The following is a 15,049-nucleotide window of genomic DNA, read 5'->3' as shown; positions in this document are numbered from 1 at the left end:
GTTTATTCATTTCCAAGTTTTAAACATTCATCATATAGCTCAACATTTATTTATTTTCAAGTTTTTATTCATTTTCAATATGTGGTAATAACCAATGGCTTATTTGGTTATATTCAAACTTTATTTTTGTGTTGTGGTTATTACAAAAAAATACAGTTTGCAACTAGCCAACTACGCCATTGGTTATTACCAGAACACAAAAATACAATTTCCATCTAGCCAACAACGCTATTGGTCAGTATCACACTTTCCAACAATCATTTTTTGATGTTATAATTTTAAAACTAGTTTAATATTATTCAATATCTTATAATTGAAATAAAAATTTTGTTACTTATTAAAAATTTATGAATAGTTTTTAATATTTATATTGAAAAATCTTGAATTAAATTAAATTAATGTATAAAAATTTACTTTAAAACTAATTTAAGGATCATTTATTTTTACTAGCTCGATTTACTCATTTAAGATTCAACCTTAAATATTTAAAACTCAAGTGTTTTTCATTGAAGCTCACCGTTTATTCATTTTCAAGTTTTATACATTTTTTTATTTTTATTTTTTATTTTTTCAAGTTTTTATTCATGTTCAATATGTGGTAGTGACCTATGGCTTAGTTGACTATATGCAAACTTTACCGAAAACTAGCCAACTACGCCATTGGTTATTACCAAAACACAAAAATACAGTTTGCATCTAGGCAACTACGCCATTGGTTATTAACATAACACAAAAATACAGTTTGCATCTAGCCAACAACACTATTGGTCAGTACCACACTTTCCAATAATCATTTTTTGATGTTATAATTTTAAAACTAGTTTAATATTATTCAATATCTTATAATTGAAATAAAAATTTTGTTACTTGTTAAAAATTTATGAATAGTTTTTAATATTTATATTGAAAAATCTTGAATTAAATTATATTAATGTATAAAGTTTTACTTTAAAACTAATTTAAGGATCATTTATTTTTACTAGCTCGATTTACTCATTTAAAATTAAATTTTAAATATTTAAAACTCAAGTTTTATTCATTGAAGTTCACCGTTATTCATTTTCAAGTTTTATACATTTTTATTCATTTAGCTCACCGTTTATTTATTATCAAGTTTTTATTCATTTTCAATATGTGCTAATGACCAATGGCTTAGTTGGCTATATGCAAACTTTATCGAAAACTAGCCAACTACGCCATTGGTTATTACCAAAATACAAAAATACAGTTTGCATCTAGCCAAATACGCCATTGGTTATTATCATAACACAAAATTACAGTTTGCATCTAGCCAATTATGCTATTAGTCATTACCACACTTTACCATTATCATTTTTTGATGTTATAATTCTAAAACTAGTTTAATACTTCATCTGTTCTTATTTACATGACACAATGAGGTTTTAGACACTATCCACACAAACACCTTTAACTTCCTTTTGTGGTTTATACATAAGAAAAAACATAGCCGTGTGGGGTCTTATTAGATTCGTATCAGTAAATATTATTTAAATATTATTTTTTTATAATTTTTTCCAATACACAATTAGAGATATTAATGTTTGAAATCGTGCATTGGCAAACGTGCCTAAATAATTGTGTCATTTAAAAAAGAATGGAGGAAGTATTATTCAACATCTTATAATTGAAATAAAATTTTTGTTACTTGTTACAAATTTATGTACAGTTTTTTATATTTATATGGAAAACTCTTGAATTAAATCAAATAAATGTATAAAATTTTTCTTTAAAAGTAATTTAAGGATAATTTATTTGAACTTGCTCGATTTACTCATTTAAGATTCAATTTTTAATATTTAAAACTTAAGTTTTATTCATTTAGGATTTGTTCGGCAATGTTGTGGTTTTCTATTTTTTTTGTGTTTTTTTAAACTAAAAATAAGTAAAACCGTGTTCGGCGAAACCGTTGTAGAAAACAACTTTTCACTACAATTTACAAAACTACAACGGAAAGTACGAAGCCACAAAAAGTGGTTTTGATATGTTTGTTTTGGTTTTGGAAATATGCTCAACTGAGTCATCTCCCTCCTCTGTCATTTTGTCCATCCATCGCTCTCTTCGTCTTCTCTGTCTTTTTCCTTCCCTCTCTTTCTCTATTTCTCAGTTAGTATTTAGCGGCAAAGGGACTCATTCGAAGATCGGAAAGGTGAAGGACGCGTTGAAGGGTTGAAATATATGCTTTTAACCGGCAAAGTGGATTTGACGGACCGATTAACTGTGATTATCAGGCCCCGTACTAGTGAAGAACAACCCTGAATCCGACACGAAAATCAAAGCCTAAAGAAGATAGTAGGACGACAATTGTTAGGTTATGACAAATATAAAACATATATTTCATGCAAAAAAACCATAAAGCCAGGAATCCAAATTAATTGCCACATAGTCAATTAGCATAATTTAGGATACATACATGTGACGCGTGCCTTCCCTAGCTGCTCCCGAACCGAGCAAGAACAAGTTTAGGACTCCAAATGTCGTCCCTCCATAGATAGTCCACAGCACGTTCGGATCCGCCTTAGATTCAATTAACTAGAATATTAGCTAAGGTTTTATGTTATTCGAAAGCTTTATTATTTTTTCGCAAATTATTAAGTTAGTTTAAACTTAAACTATATGAATACTTATTGATTGTGATGTATAAATTGTGATTATGAATCACCTATTTATAGAGAAGAAATATTGGACTTAGATTTCCACTAGGATTCAATTTACTAATTTGATTAGAATTCTAGTTAAATTAATCCATTAGAATTTAGTGTTTAATCAAACATTTAATTCTTGTGGAATTAGGAAAACAATTAATCGAGCAATCCTAAACGACCAAGGATTCATAGCATTGCACAAGCACACACACACACAGCCCACGAGGGGCGCTGTGCGTGGCTCGGCCCAAGCAGCGCTGGCAGCACGCGGCCCAGCTTTGGGCGCTGCTCCTGGCCTTGCTTGCTTTTCTCGGCTGGGCCTGCCTTGCTTCGTGCTCGGCTGGGCCTGCTTCCCTTGCTTGCTCGTTGCGCGGGCTTCGCTAGGCGCGGGCCTGGCTTCGTGCAGGGGCTTGCGTCTAGCAAGCTCGTCCGATGATTATTTCGTACGTCGCGCTTCCGATTCGTTTTCCGATTCCGGAATTCATTTCCGATTCAAACAATATTTAAGAATTCCGATTCCGGAATTTATTTCCGATTCGAACAAATATTTAATATTTCCGATTCCGACTATATTTCCGATTCCAATAATATTTCTGATTCCAACAATATTTCCATTTCCAATAATATTTTTCGATACGTACCATGTTTCCGTTTCCGGCAACATCTACGACTTGGAAAATATTTATATTTCCGTTACGATCCATATTTCCGTTTCCGGCAATATCATCGTTTCCGGAGTATTCATATTTTGCCTTTTGACGATTTCAGCTCCCATTGGAACCGAGATCCGTCGATTCCGAATATTCATAAATGGAGTATTTAATTCGCTTAAATACTTGATCCGTTCACGTACTATTTGTGTGACCCTACGGGTTCAATCAAGAGTAAGCTGTGGATTAATATTATTAATTCCACTCGAACTGAAGCGGCCTCTAGCTAGGCATTCAGCTCACTTGATCTCACTGAATTATTAACTTGCATAATTAATACTGAACTACATTTATTAGACTTAGCATTTAATGCATACTTGGACCAAGGGAATTATTTCCTTCATTCTCCCACTTGTCCTTAGGGACAAGTGTGCATTGCCTAATTCCATTGTCGCTTGATGCTTGCTCATGAACATAAGGTAAGAGTAGTCATCCTTATCATGTCCAGAGGTATTTCTCGGTTTCAGAGTTCAACTTATCAAATAAACTGATAATCATAGCCTATGATTCATCTGAGCACGACCATGCATTTTACAGTTTCTAGCTCTCCGAGTGGCCTTGTACAACTTTCAGCATCTCATCCCGATTTATGGGAGGACAATCCTAATCTTGTGATCTTGAGATTAGACTTCGTTTGATAGGTGATTACCTGAGCGTTGCCGTTATAGCATCCTTTTACGGTGCGACAGTTGACACCGTCAAAGTAACCAGTTCTCAAACAAGTAATCTCAAATCACTCAGGTATTGAGGATTAGTGTCTAATAATGTAATGAAATTTACTTATGACAAATTTTCATCTCTTACAGTAAAGTTTCATAGGTCTATCCGATACTAGTCTTCTCAAAGTAAGTATCTATGCAAATGATTGCGACATTGCCATGTCCACATAGTTCAAGAAACATAACTACTAGTCATCTTGCATTCTAGTCGTCTAGCGTTTTCTATGCGCCCACCTTTATAGAAAACTCCTACCAGGGACCTTTTTCAACTTTTGACATTCAAGTTCACTTGATAGACATTACTTAGTCACAGGACTGGTCCTGACAGTCTATAATTTCGATTTTAATTATCAATAGTTCCTATCACAATACCAAATCAATACGCGAAAACTTCATAGTATACATAATTTTCAAATGATAACTCTCTGTCAACCTTAAATCTACAATGACCATTTCATGGACCAAACTCATCATTCTAACTCTCGTTTCCGAGTACTACTCAAGTTCCATTTCATATTTTCAATATAATACTTCGAGATCCAGAAATCAAAATCCCTAGGTTTTGAATTTTCAGAGCATGACTTCCCATAATTCAAACAGACAATAGATTCGAGTTATGCATTCTTATTCCTCCATTTCATTACTCAAACCTCAAAGCTTTACGATTCCAATATATCATTTCCTTACAAATGTCAAACTCTCTATACTTGACATCACAACTACCAGCGATTCATTAAAAACGCAAATCATACATTCCTTTAACACTTAATCGACCCAATATATAATTCCCAAATCATATGCCACGATATGAGGATCATAGCAAACCCAAAATCAACCTCGGCTCTGATACCACCTGTAACAACCCGCACTTAACGAGCTGCTTTCTAAACACACTTAGTCTCAATTTAAACAAACTTAATATAATTAGATCTTTAAACCTTGCTAAACAAACTTTAATCCTTCAAACAACTTCAAGGATTTAAACACGGTTTAGCCTATCTCAAAGACACTAATCAAGACCCATAAACTTAATTAATTATTAAAAATTTCGGCAGCACTTCCCCTAAATATGGACAACCTAAAATAATATTTATGAAATTACGTCAGATTCTCTTTCACCTACTTTAATGACATCATTCCAAATATATAACATATCCCAAAACATCACCAGGGTGTCACTATAACAGCCCACACTTAATGAGCTACTTCTAAGCACATTTAACTTTAAACCAAAGAAACTTAACTTAACTACGACTCCAATACAGGTATATAACCCACAAATTATAAACTAAAAAGCTTTAAGGAGAAATAATACAGCCCTTTAACAAACTCTATGAACTAAATTACATTTGACGAATCCACAATCCAACCTTGGACACATAAGGCCATTTGAGAACTCTACGAACCTTGAATCTAAACTGAGACCTAACTTTTGCTACCTGCAAAACATTTTAACTCTGCCCCTACCAGGACAGGTTCAAAGAACAAAATCAGCGGAAATCTGAATACACACATCCAACCTGAAATGCATTTAATAGGTGGCTTAAAATAACTTTTGTTTTAGTTATATATATATTTTTTTGCTTTGAAAAGCGACTTTGCCTATAAAACCCATTTGGAAAGTATACTTAATAAAACGTTATTGCTTCATTGAAATCGATTTTACGAAATCTTTATCATTCAACAGAAATTTGGAAAGCGATACAATAGTAATGCTCGCAATAATTCATACCTTACTATCACCTCATAAAGTTTCTAAATTCACATTCATATCAGCATTATTAGGCTCACAACTAAGATTCATCATTACTCCCATACTCTTAACCGTTTACATTCCATAGCTTATTTGACAATTAATCCTAGAGATAGCTCAAGTACTTCTCCAGAAGTAAATTTTTCCCAAACCATCATTTATGACGCAAGGTGGAACTCAATATATACACATATTCCTGACTGAATGGGGAAAACTCATTGGTACAACATTTCCAACAACATATAATTCTATTCATAAAGTTCTCATAACAACTCAAATGCAGAAATAGACATTCATAAGGAATTTATAACTCGTTGCGAAAACACATGACTCAAACTCAGCATAATAGCTTTACATAATCCCAACAATATTAGCTTACTGTTGGGGAAAGCGAACACGAATAGAGAGGGGTTATTCAACCAGTTATCTCTATTTGGTGGGGGTCGTCACCCTCCTGATAAGTATACGCTTGCAAGACTTAACTAGGACATGTCCCTAATTAAGGGTCTATCCCGCCTCTACGAGTCTACTTTTGTAGCACTCGCTTTACGGCCAAGCCTCTTTAACGGGTCTATCCCGCCGAACTACGGGTCTATCCCGCCTCTACGAGTCTACTTTTGTAGCACTCGCTTTACGGCCAAGCCGCTTTAACGGGTCTATCCCGCCAGACTACGAGTCTACTATTGTAGCACTCGCTTTAAATGTTTTTCATCACCGAAGCATATGAGCACTACGGCACACATACTCGGCTACTTTCCCCTACTTAAGCATTTTATTATCAATAGATGCAATTTCGTTCTCAAAATACCATTCGCATTCCCTTACTCATGTAGTAGCTTCATTCTCACTATATTTCAACTCACTTTCTCTTTCAGAATAAATCCTTAACCCAATTAAATATCAATCTCAAGACTTGCTGACACTTTCCTTATACTTGATCAAACTGTAATAATATAATTAAAATTTGGACACTCTTCTCAACTACTCCCTTTTAACTTAGAATCACTCCTTATCATTGGCTATACCCTTTAAACCATTGATTAATAATTGGCTGCTAGTGGGTCACTCATTTAAATCCCAAGGTTATCAATAGACTATACTCTCCTCGAATTCGAATTCATTATTTAATAGCTTAGTGTGCCTGAAATGTGTTTTAAAAATGTTTATATAAAACTCAATTACTTAAACTAAACTTTATTATTCATACAAATGCCCACTAGTTATATCTTAAACTAATAGGTTTCCAAAATATGAAAACTTGATTATTTATTTTAAAGTATATCGCTATTCTTTACAATAGTTTCTTTTACAAAACTTGTCAAAGATTTACTTATTTGCAAACTATATGTATTTAAAGAACTTAAAACAAAACCGAAAACGTCTTTAGTTTATTGTTTCAACTCTTGAGTTCATTAAACACTTTAATATCGTTCAAAGCTAGTTCAAGTTCCATAATTCATAGTTTTAGGAAAAACATGTGACTTTTAGGAAATTCCAAAATAAATATGGCTTGTAAGGAATGATTACAAACCCTTGAAACGACTCATTCAAGAATCATTAAAGAATCATTAAAGACTCAACTTTTGTTATACTTAAAATAGTTTAGAGATTTCTCATTTACTACATTAAAAGAATCCTTTTATTATTAACCCTTGATTAAGATAAACATATGTACTTTAAGAAATTAAAAACAAGTATGGCCCAGTTGAGAGAAAACATAAAACTTCATTGCAAACAAGAATTTAAAATTAAAAGTGATGTCTTTCGTTCCACTAAATCTTACTTTAGGATCTCTTATGTGGTTTAGCACTAAGACTTCAATCTCCTTAGAAACTCAAGTAGGACTACTTCCATTATGCAAGGACTTCTACCTGATCACTAACTCTCAATTAACACTCTCTTAACCTTTTGACTGTTTCACATATCTCACGATTCCCAAGTTCAACCTCAAGATACTTAATGAACTCAATTCTCTAGCCGATCAATGCCTCAACTCAAACCATCTCTCACTTGGGTTCTCATTGACACAAACATTCGTTTAAAAGAATCATTATTCTTAAAGCATTACAAACCACTTCAATTCGGAAAGAACAAATCAATATGCAAATACAATTTGGTTTTGAAAAACACAATTTAATTCACAAAATAACATTCAATTTGCAAAACAACATTCAATTTATACATTATATATATACATAATACTTAAACACAAGATATATTTCCAAATATTGAAGTTGGTTGGACGATGTGTACCTGTAATCTCTAACACATAAATTCCCATAGTTATATATTCGATCATCAATCTCCGCTTAACTCCACAATTTAATCCCCTTAATCATCCTCCAATAATTCACCACAAGAGGAAGTTGAGTAGCAACATCAACAACAACAAGAAGCAGCAGCCAACAATAACAACAACAACCACCGCAGCAGTAGCAGCTCCGACAAGGGAGGATGAGACGAAGGCAAGGGAGAGCAGGGGAAGCGAGCAGAGCAACGAGGACAACGGTAACCAACGACAAAACGCGACGACGGGGAACCGTCTCACCGGCGACCAGAAAGGGCAGCACAACCAACAAAAGAGAGAAAATAAAAAAGTTAGGGTTTGTTAAAATTGGGGGTTTTAATTCAGCTCAAACAATTAATTGATAAAGGGTAAGAGAAATTACCAATTAGAGAGGAAGTGTAGATGGTGGTGGAACCGTGGCCACTCTTGGCGGCGACGGTACAACGAGGCCAACCAAAGATCAGAGAGATAACAGTGCAGTCCGGTACTGCGTAACAAAAGCCGCGCCAGCTGCGACCGGCGAGAAGGGAAGACGGGGAAACGGTGGTGCGGTGCGGCGGTGCAGCAGTATTGTGGGTGGCTGGTAGAGACGAAGAGGGAGATCGGGTAGAGGAGAGAGAATCGGGTAAGAGGGAGACCAAGAGAGTAATGAAAGAGGACAAAGGGTCTCCTAATATTCCTGGAATTTGATTTCAAAAATTTACTTGATAATTCACCTCCCTCAAGTAACACTTGGCAAGGGAAAGGAAGAATGAGTTGGTTGGCAACCCTTTGATTTGACACATTGCCATAGGATAGGACATATTGGGCTTAATTAGTAACAACCATACTATAATAAAATTACACTTTGAGCTAAAATGTAAATAAGCTAGAATATTAGTATTCAATTAAAATCTTAATTAAATAGTTAAAAAGAATAAAAATTATTTAGGGAAGATAGTATTACAAATAATATATAATCACTAATGAGATCAAAAATAGAAATCTTAAGTTCATAGTTAATCTTTGAGAGTAACAAATTATTTAGAATAACAAGATCTAAAATATGTAGGCAAAATAATTTCCGAAAATTTATTCGAAAATATATCTCAAAAACTAACTTCGAAGACTAACTGAAGGATAATATCAAAAATTTAAATTCACTTGCTAAGTTAACAAAACTCCAGAACCTAAATCTCGAATTAACTTTAAAAGAAGATAAATAACTCAAATAAGTTGTTAATTCGATTCAAAATGGAAATCATAATTCTATAATTACTTCTTGAAATTAAGCAAATTATTTTTGAATAGCAAAACCCTAAATCCTAATTTCGAATTAATTATGAATTAGTGATTTAAGAACGAATTTAAGCTAATAAATATACTCAACACTAATTTGAAAGCTGCTGGAAATTAGGGCTATTACACGATACCACCCTTAAAATAAGTTTCGTCCTCGGAACTAATTGGAAAACATAAAACTTTTAGATAATGGGAAGAGTTTATATTGTTTTCAAACCACTTTCGTAAATTATAAGTTTTAGTAGTAGGGAGAATATCAGTCTCTAAATAAGAATTATTTTAAGATCGAATATAACTAGGTCTCGAAATTATAAAGACAATGCCGTATAAGGGGACTTAACAATTCCGGTTAGACATAGAGGAATAGTTCTAGATAAACTTATACAAAAACTTGATCGAGACATCCTTACACATTCATTATCTCAACGGAATAGAATCATCGATGCTTGGAAAAAAAATTGAGTGGGAAGAAGTGACTAAAGGAAATAATACTATGATGCCAAATTCTACTAGCCATATATAGATGCTAGGGGTTTAAATGTGGAAGAATCGCAACTACTAGGAAAGCCTGAATAGAAGGGGAATTATATAGGAAGAATTTCAACAACAAAGTGCAAACAAAAATTCGGAAAATGCTCGGTTAAAACAATTTAAATACTCTTTATAAAAGATTATTTCAAAGAAATTCAAAAGGAATCATAGAGTCACTATTAAGACAATGACAAGTATATATTAGACTCGCACACATGGATCAACACCTCTATCCATTACAACTAATACTATTTCTCTAATTCCAATACCCACCTTGTATCTCCATGACTTAAATTTCTTAAATTCGATCAATTTATACTTACTTTTACATCTGAATAATTGAAACAAACAACCAAAAGACGTACAAACACATGGCAAGTAAACAATAAACAAATAAACAAGTAAACAAACTAAATATTCTATTCCTCAGCTCAAAAAACCAAACATTTAACTAATCCTTCAACTCGTACTATAATTTCGATTTTAATTATCAATAGTTCCTATCACAATACCAAATCAATACGCGAAAACTTCATAGTATACATAATTTTCAAATGATAACTCTCTGTCAACCTTAAATCTACAATGACCATTTCACGGGCCAAACTCATCATTCTAACTCTCGTTTCCGAGTACTACTCAAGTTCCATTTCATATTTTCAATATAATACTTCGAGATCCAGAAATCAAAATCCCTAGGTTTTGAATTTTCAGAGCATGACTTCCCATAATTCAAACAGACAATAGATTCGAGTTATGCATTCTTATTCCTCCATTTCATTACTCAAACCTCAAAGCTTTACAATTCCAATATATCATTTCCTTACAAATGTCAAACTCTCTATACTTGACATCACAACTACCAGCGATTCATTAAAAACGTAAATCATACATTCCTTTAACACTTAATCGACCCAATATATAATTCCCAAATCATATGCCACGATATGAGGATCATAGCAAACCCAAAATCAACCTCGGCTCTGATACCACCTGTAACAACCCGCACTTAACGAGCTGCTTTCTAAACACACTTAGTCTCAATTCAAACAAACTTAATATAATTAGATCTTTAAACCCTGCTAAACAAACTTTAATCCTTCAAACAACTGCAAGGATTTAAACACGGTTTAGCCTATCTCAAAGACACTAATCAAGACCCATAAACTTAATTAATTATTAAAAATTTTGGCAGCACTTCCCCTAAATATGGACAACCTAAAATAATATTTAGGAAATTACGTCAGATTCTCTTTCACCTACTTTAATGACATCATTCCAAATATATAACATATCCCAAAACATCACCAGGGTGTCACTATAACAGCCCACACTGAATGAGCTACTTCTAAGCACATTTAACTTTAAACCAAAGAAACTTAACTTAACTACGACTCCAATACAGGTATATAACCCACAAATTATAAACTAAAAAGCTTTAAGGAGAAATTATATAGCCCTTTAACAAACTCTATGAACTAAATTACATTTAACGAATCCACAATCCAACCTTGTACACATAAGGCCATTTGAGAACTCTACGAACCTTGAATCTAAACTGAGACCTAAGTCTTGCTACCTGCAAAACATTTTAACTCTGCCCCCACCAGGACAGGTTCAAAGAACAAAATCAGCAGAAATCTGAATACACACATCCAACCTAAAATGCATTTAATAGGTGGCTTAAAATAACTTTTGTTTTAGTTTTATATATTTTTTTTGCTTTGAAAAGCGACTTTGCCTATAAAACCCATTTGGAAAGTATACTTAATAAAACGTTATTGCTTCATTGAAATCGATTTTACGAAATCTTTATCATTCAACAGAAATTTGGAAAGCGATACAATAGTAATGCTCGCAATAATTCATACCTTACTATCACCTCATAAAGTTTCTAAATTCACATTCATATCAGCATTATTAGGCTCACAACTAAGATTCATCATTACTCCCATACTCTTAACCGTTTACATTCCATAGCTTATTTGACAACTAATCCTAGAGATAGCTCAAGTACTTCTCCAGAAGTAAATTTTTCCCAAACCATCATTTATGACGCAAGGTGGAACTCAATATATACACATATTCCTGACTGAATGGGGAAAACTCATTGGTACAACATTTCCAACAACATATAATTCTATTCATAAAGTTCTCATAACAACTCAAATGCAGAAATAGACATTCATAAGGAATTTATAACTCGTTGCGAAAACACATGACTCAAACTCAGCATAATAGCTTTACATAATCCCAACAATATTAGCTTACTGTTGGGGAAAGTGAACACGAATAGAGAGGGGTTATTCAACCAGTTATCTCTATTTGGTGGGGGTCGTCACCCTCCTGATAAGTATACGCTTGCAAGACTTAACTAGGACATGTCCCTAATTAAGGGTCTATCCCGCCTCTACGAGTCTACTTTTGTAGCACTCGCTTTACGGCCAAGCCTCTTTAACGGGTCTATCCCGCCGAACTACGGGTCTATCCCGCCTCTACGAGTCTACTTTTGTAGCACTCGCTTTACGGCCAAGCCGCTTTAACGGGTCTATCCCGCCAGACTACGAGTCTACTATTGTAGCACTCGCTTTAAATGTTTTTCATCACCGAAGCATATGAGCACTACGGCACACATACTCGGCTACTTTCCCCTACTTAAGCATTTTATTATCAATAGATGCAATTTCGTTCTCAAAATACCATTCGCATTCCCTTACTCATGTAGTAGCTTCATTCTCACTATATTTCAACTCACTTTCTCTTTCAGAATAAATCCTTAACCCAATTAAATATCAATCTCAAGACTTGCTGACGCTTTCCTTATACTTGATCAAACTGTAATAATATAATTAAAATTTGGACACTCTTCTCAACTACTCCCTTTTAACTTAGAATCACTCCTTATCATTGGCTATACCCTTTAAACCATTGATTAATAATTGGCTGCTAGTGGGTCACTCATTTAAATCCCAAGGTTATCAATAGACTATACTCTCCTCGAATTCGAATTCATTATTTAATAGCTTAGTGTGCCTGAAATGTGTTTTAAAAATGTTTATATAAAACTCAATTACTTAAACTAAACTTTATTATTCATACAAATGCCCACTAGTTATATCTTAAACTAATAGGTTTCCAAAATATGAAAACTTGATTATTTATTTTAAAGTATATCGCTATTCTTTACAATAGTTTCTTTTACAAAACTTGTCAAAGATTTACTTATTTGCAAACTATATGTATTTAAAGAACTTAAAACAAAACCGAAAACGTCTTTAGTTTATTGTTTCAACTCTTGAGTTCATTAAACACTTTAATATCGTTCAAAGCTAGTTCAAGTTCCATAATTCATAGTTTTAGGAAAAACATGTGACTTTTAGGAAATTCCAAAATAAATATGGCTTGTAAGGAATTATTACAAACCCTTGAAACGACTCATTCAAGAATCATTAAAGAATCATTAAAGACTCAACTTTTGTTATACTTAAAATAGTTTAGAGATTTCTCATTTACTACATTAAAAGAATCCTTTTATTATTAACCCTTGATTAAGATAAACATATGTACTTTAAGAAATTAAAAACAAGTATGGCCCAGTTGAGAGAAAACATAAAACTTCATTGTAAACAAGAATTTAAAATTAAAAGTGATGTCTTTCGTTCCACTAAATCTTACTTTAGGATCTCTTATGTGGTTTAGCACTAAGACTTCAATCTCCTTAGAAACTCAAGTAGGACTACTTCCATTATGCAAGGACTTCTACCTGATCACTAACTCTCAATTAACACTCTCTTAACCTTTTGACTGTTTCACATATCTCACGATTCCCAAGTTCAACCTCAAGATACTTAATGAACTCAATTCTCTAGCCGATCAATGCCTCAACTCAAACCATCTCTCACTTGGGTTCTCATTGACACAAACATTCGTTTAAAAGAATCATTATTCTTAAAGTATTACAAACCACTTCAATTCGGAAAGAACAAATCAATATGCAAATACAATTTGGTTTTGCAAAACACAATTTAATTCACAAAATAACATTCAATTTGCAAAACAACATTCAACTTATACATTATATATATACATAATACTTAAACACAAGATATTTTTCCAAATATTGAAGTTGGTTGGACGATGTGTACCTGTAATCTCTAACACATAAATTCCCATAGTTATATATTCGATCATCAATCTCCGCTTAACTCCACAATTTTATCTCCTTAATCATCCTCCAATAATTCACCACAAGAGGAAGTTGAGTAGCAACATCAACAACAACAAGAAGCAGCAGCCAACAATAACAACAACAACCACCGCAGCAGTAGCAGCTCTGACAAGGGAGGATGAGACGAAGGCAAGGGAGAGCAGGGGAAGCGAGCAGAGCAACGAGTACACCGGTAACCAACGACAAAACGCGACGACGGGGAACCGTCGCACCGGCGACCAGAAAGGGCAGCACAACCAACAAAAGAGAGAAAATCAAAAAGTTAGGGTTTGTTAAAATTGGGGGTTTGAATTCAGTTCACACAATTAATTGATAAAGGGTAAGAGAAATTATCAATTAGAGAGGAAGTGTAGATGGTGGTGGAACCGTAACCACTCTTGGCGGCGACGGTACAACGAGGCCAACCAAAGATCAGAGAGATAACAGTGCAGTCCGACACTGCGTAACAAAAGCCGCGCCAGCTGCGACCGGCGAGAAGGGAAGACAGGGAAACGGTGGTGCGGTGCGGCGGTGCGGCGGTGCGGCGGTATTGTGGGTGGCTGGTAGAGACGAAGAGGGAGATCGGGTAGAGGAGAGAGAATCGGGTAAGAGGGGGACCAAGAGAGTAATGAAAGAGGACAAAGGGTCTCCTAATATTCCTGGAATTTGATTTCAAAAATTTACTTGATAATTCACCTCCCTCAAGTAACACTTGGCAAGGGAAAGGAAGAATGAGTTGGTTGGCAACCCTTTGATTTGACACATTGCCATAGGATAGGACATATTGGGCTTAATTAGTAACAACCATACTATAATAAAATTACACTTTGAGCTAAAATGTAAATAAGCTAGAATATTAGTATTCAATTAAAATCTTAATTAAATAGTTAAAAAGAAT

At 33.9% G+C, this 15,049-nt stretch overlaps 1 protein-coding gene across 11 annotated transcripts in view; it reads right to left on the bottom strand.

The window, feature by feature from the left end:
- LOC110806261 (G-type lectin S-receptor-like serine/threonine-protein kinase At1g11330) overlaps nt 1–15,048 on the bottom strand; it is a 47,142-nt gene extending 32,094 nt beyond the window's left edge. For 4 of the 11 annotated variants that reach the window (XR_008924684.1, XM_056833801.1, XM_056833806.1 and 1 more), the window contains exons 1-3: nt 14,090–15,048; nt 8,099–11,541; nt 2,432–2,535 (exon numbers count right to left, since the gene is read on the bottom strand). The gene's annotated coding sequence lies outside the window, so the exon portion shown is untranslated. Of the gene's footprint in view, nt 1–2,431; nt 2,536–8,098; nt 12,761–14,089 lie in introns of those variants that run through there. The other 7 variants (XM_056833808.1, XM_056833809.1, XM_056833810.1 and 4 more) reach the window with 4 other exon arrangements.
- Between the last annotated feature and the right edge of the window lies 1 nt (nt 15,049).

This window comes from Spinacia oleracea, chromosome 6, assembly GCF_020520425.1.
Source record: "Spinacia oleracea cultivar Varoflay chromosome 6, BTI_SOV_V1, whole genome shotgun sequence".
NCBI classification, from domain to species: domain Eukaryota; kingdom Viridiplantae; phylum Streptophyta; class Magnoliopsida; order Caryophyllales; family Amaranthaceae; genus Spinacia; species Spinacia oleracea.
The sequence above is the reverse complement of the archived record's forward strand: the minus strand, read 5'-3'. Positions and strand labels throughout refer to the sequence as shown.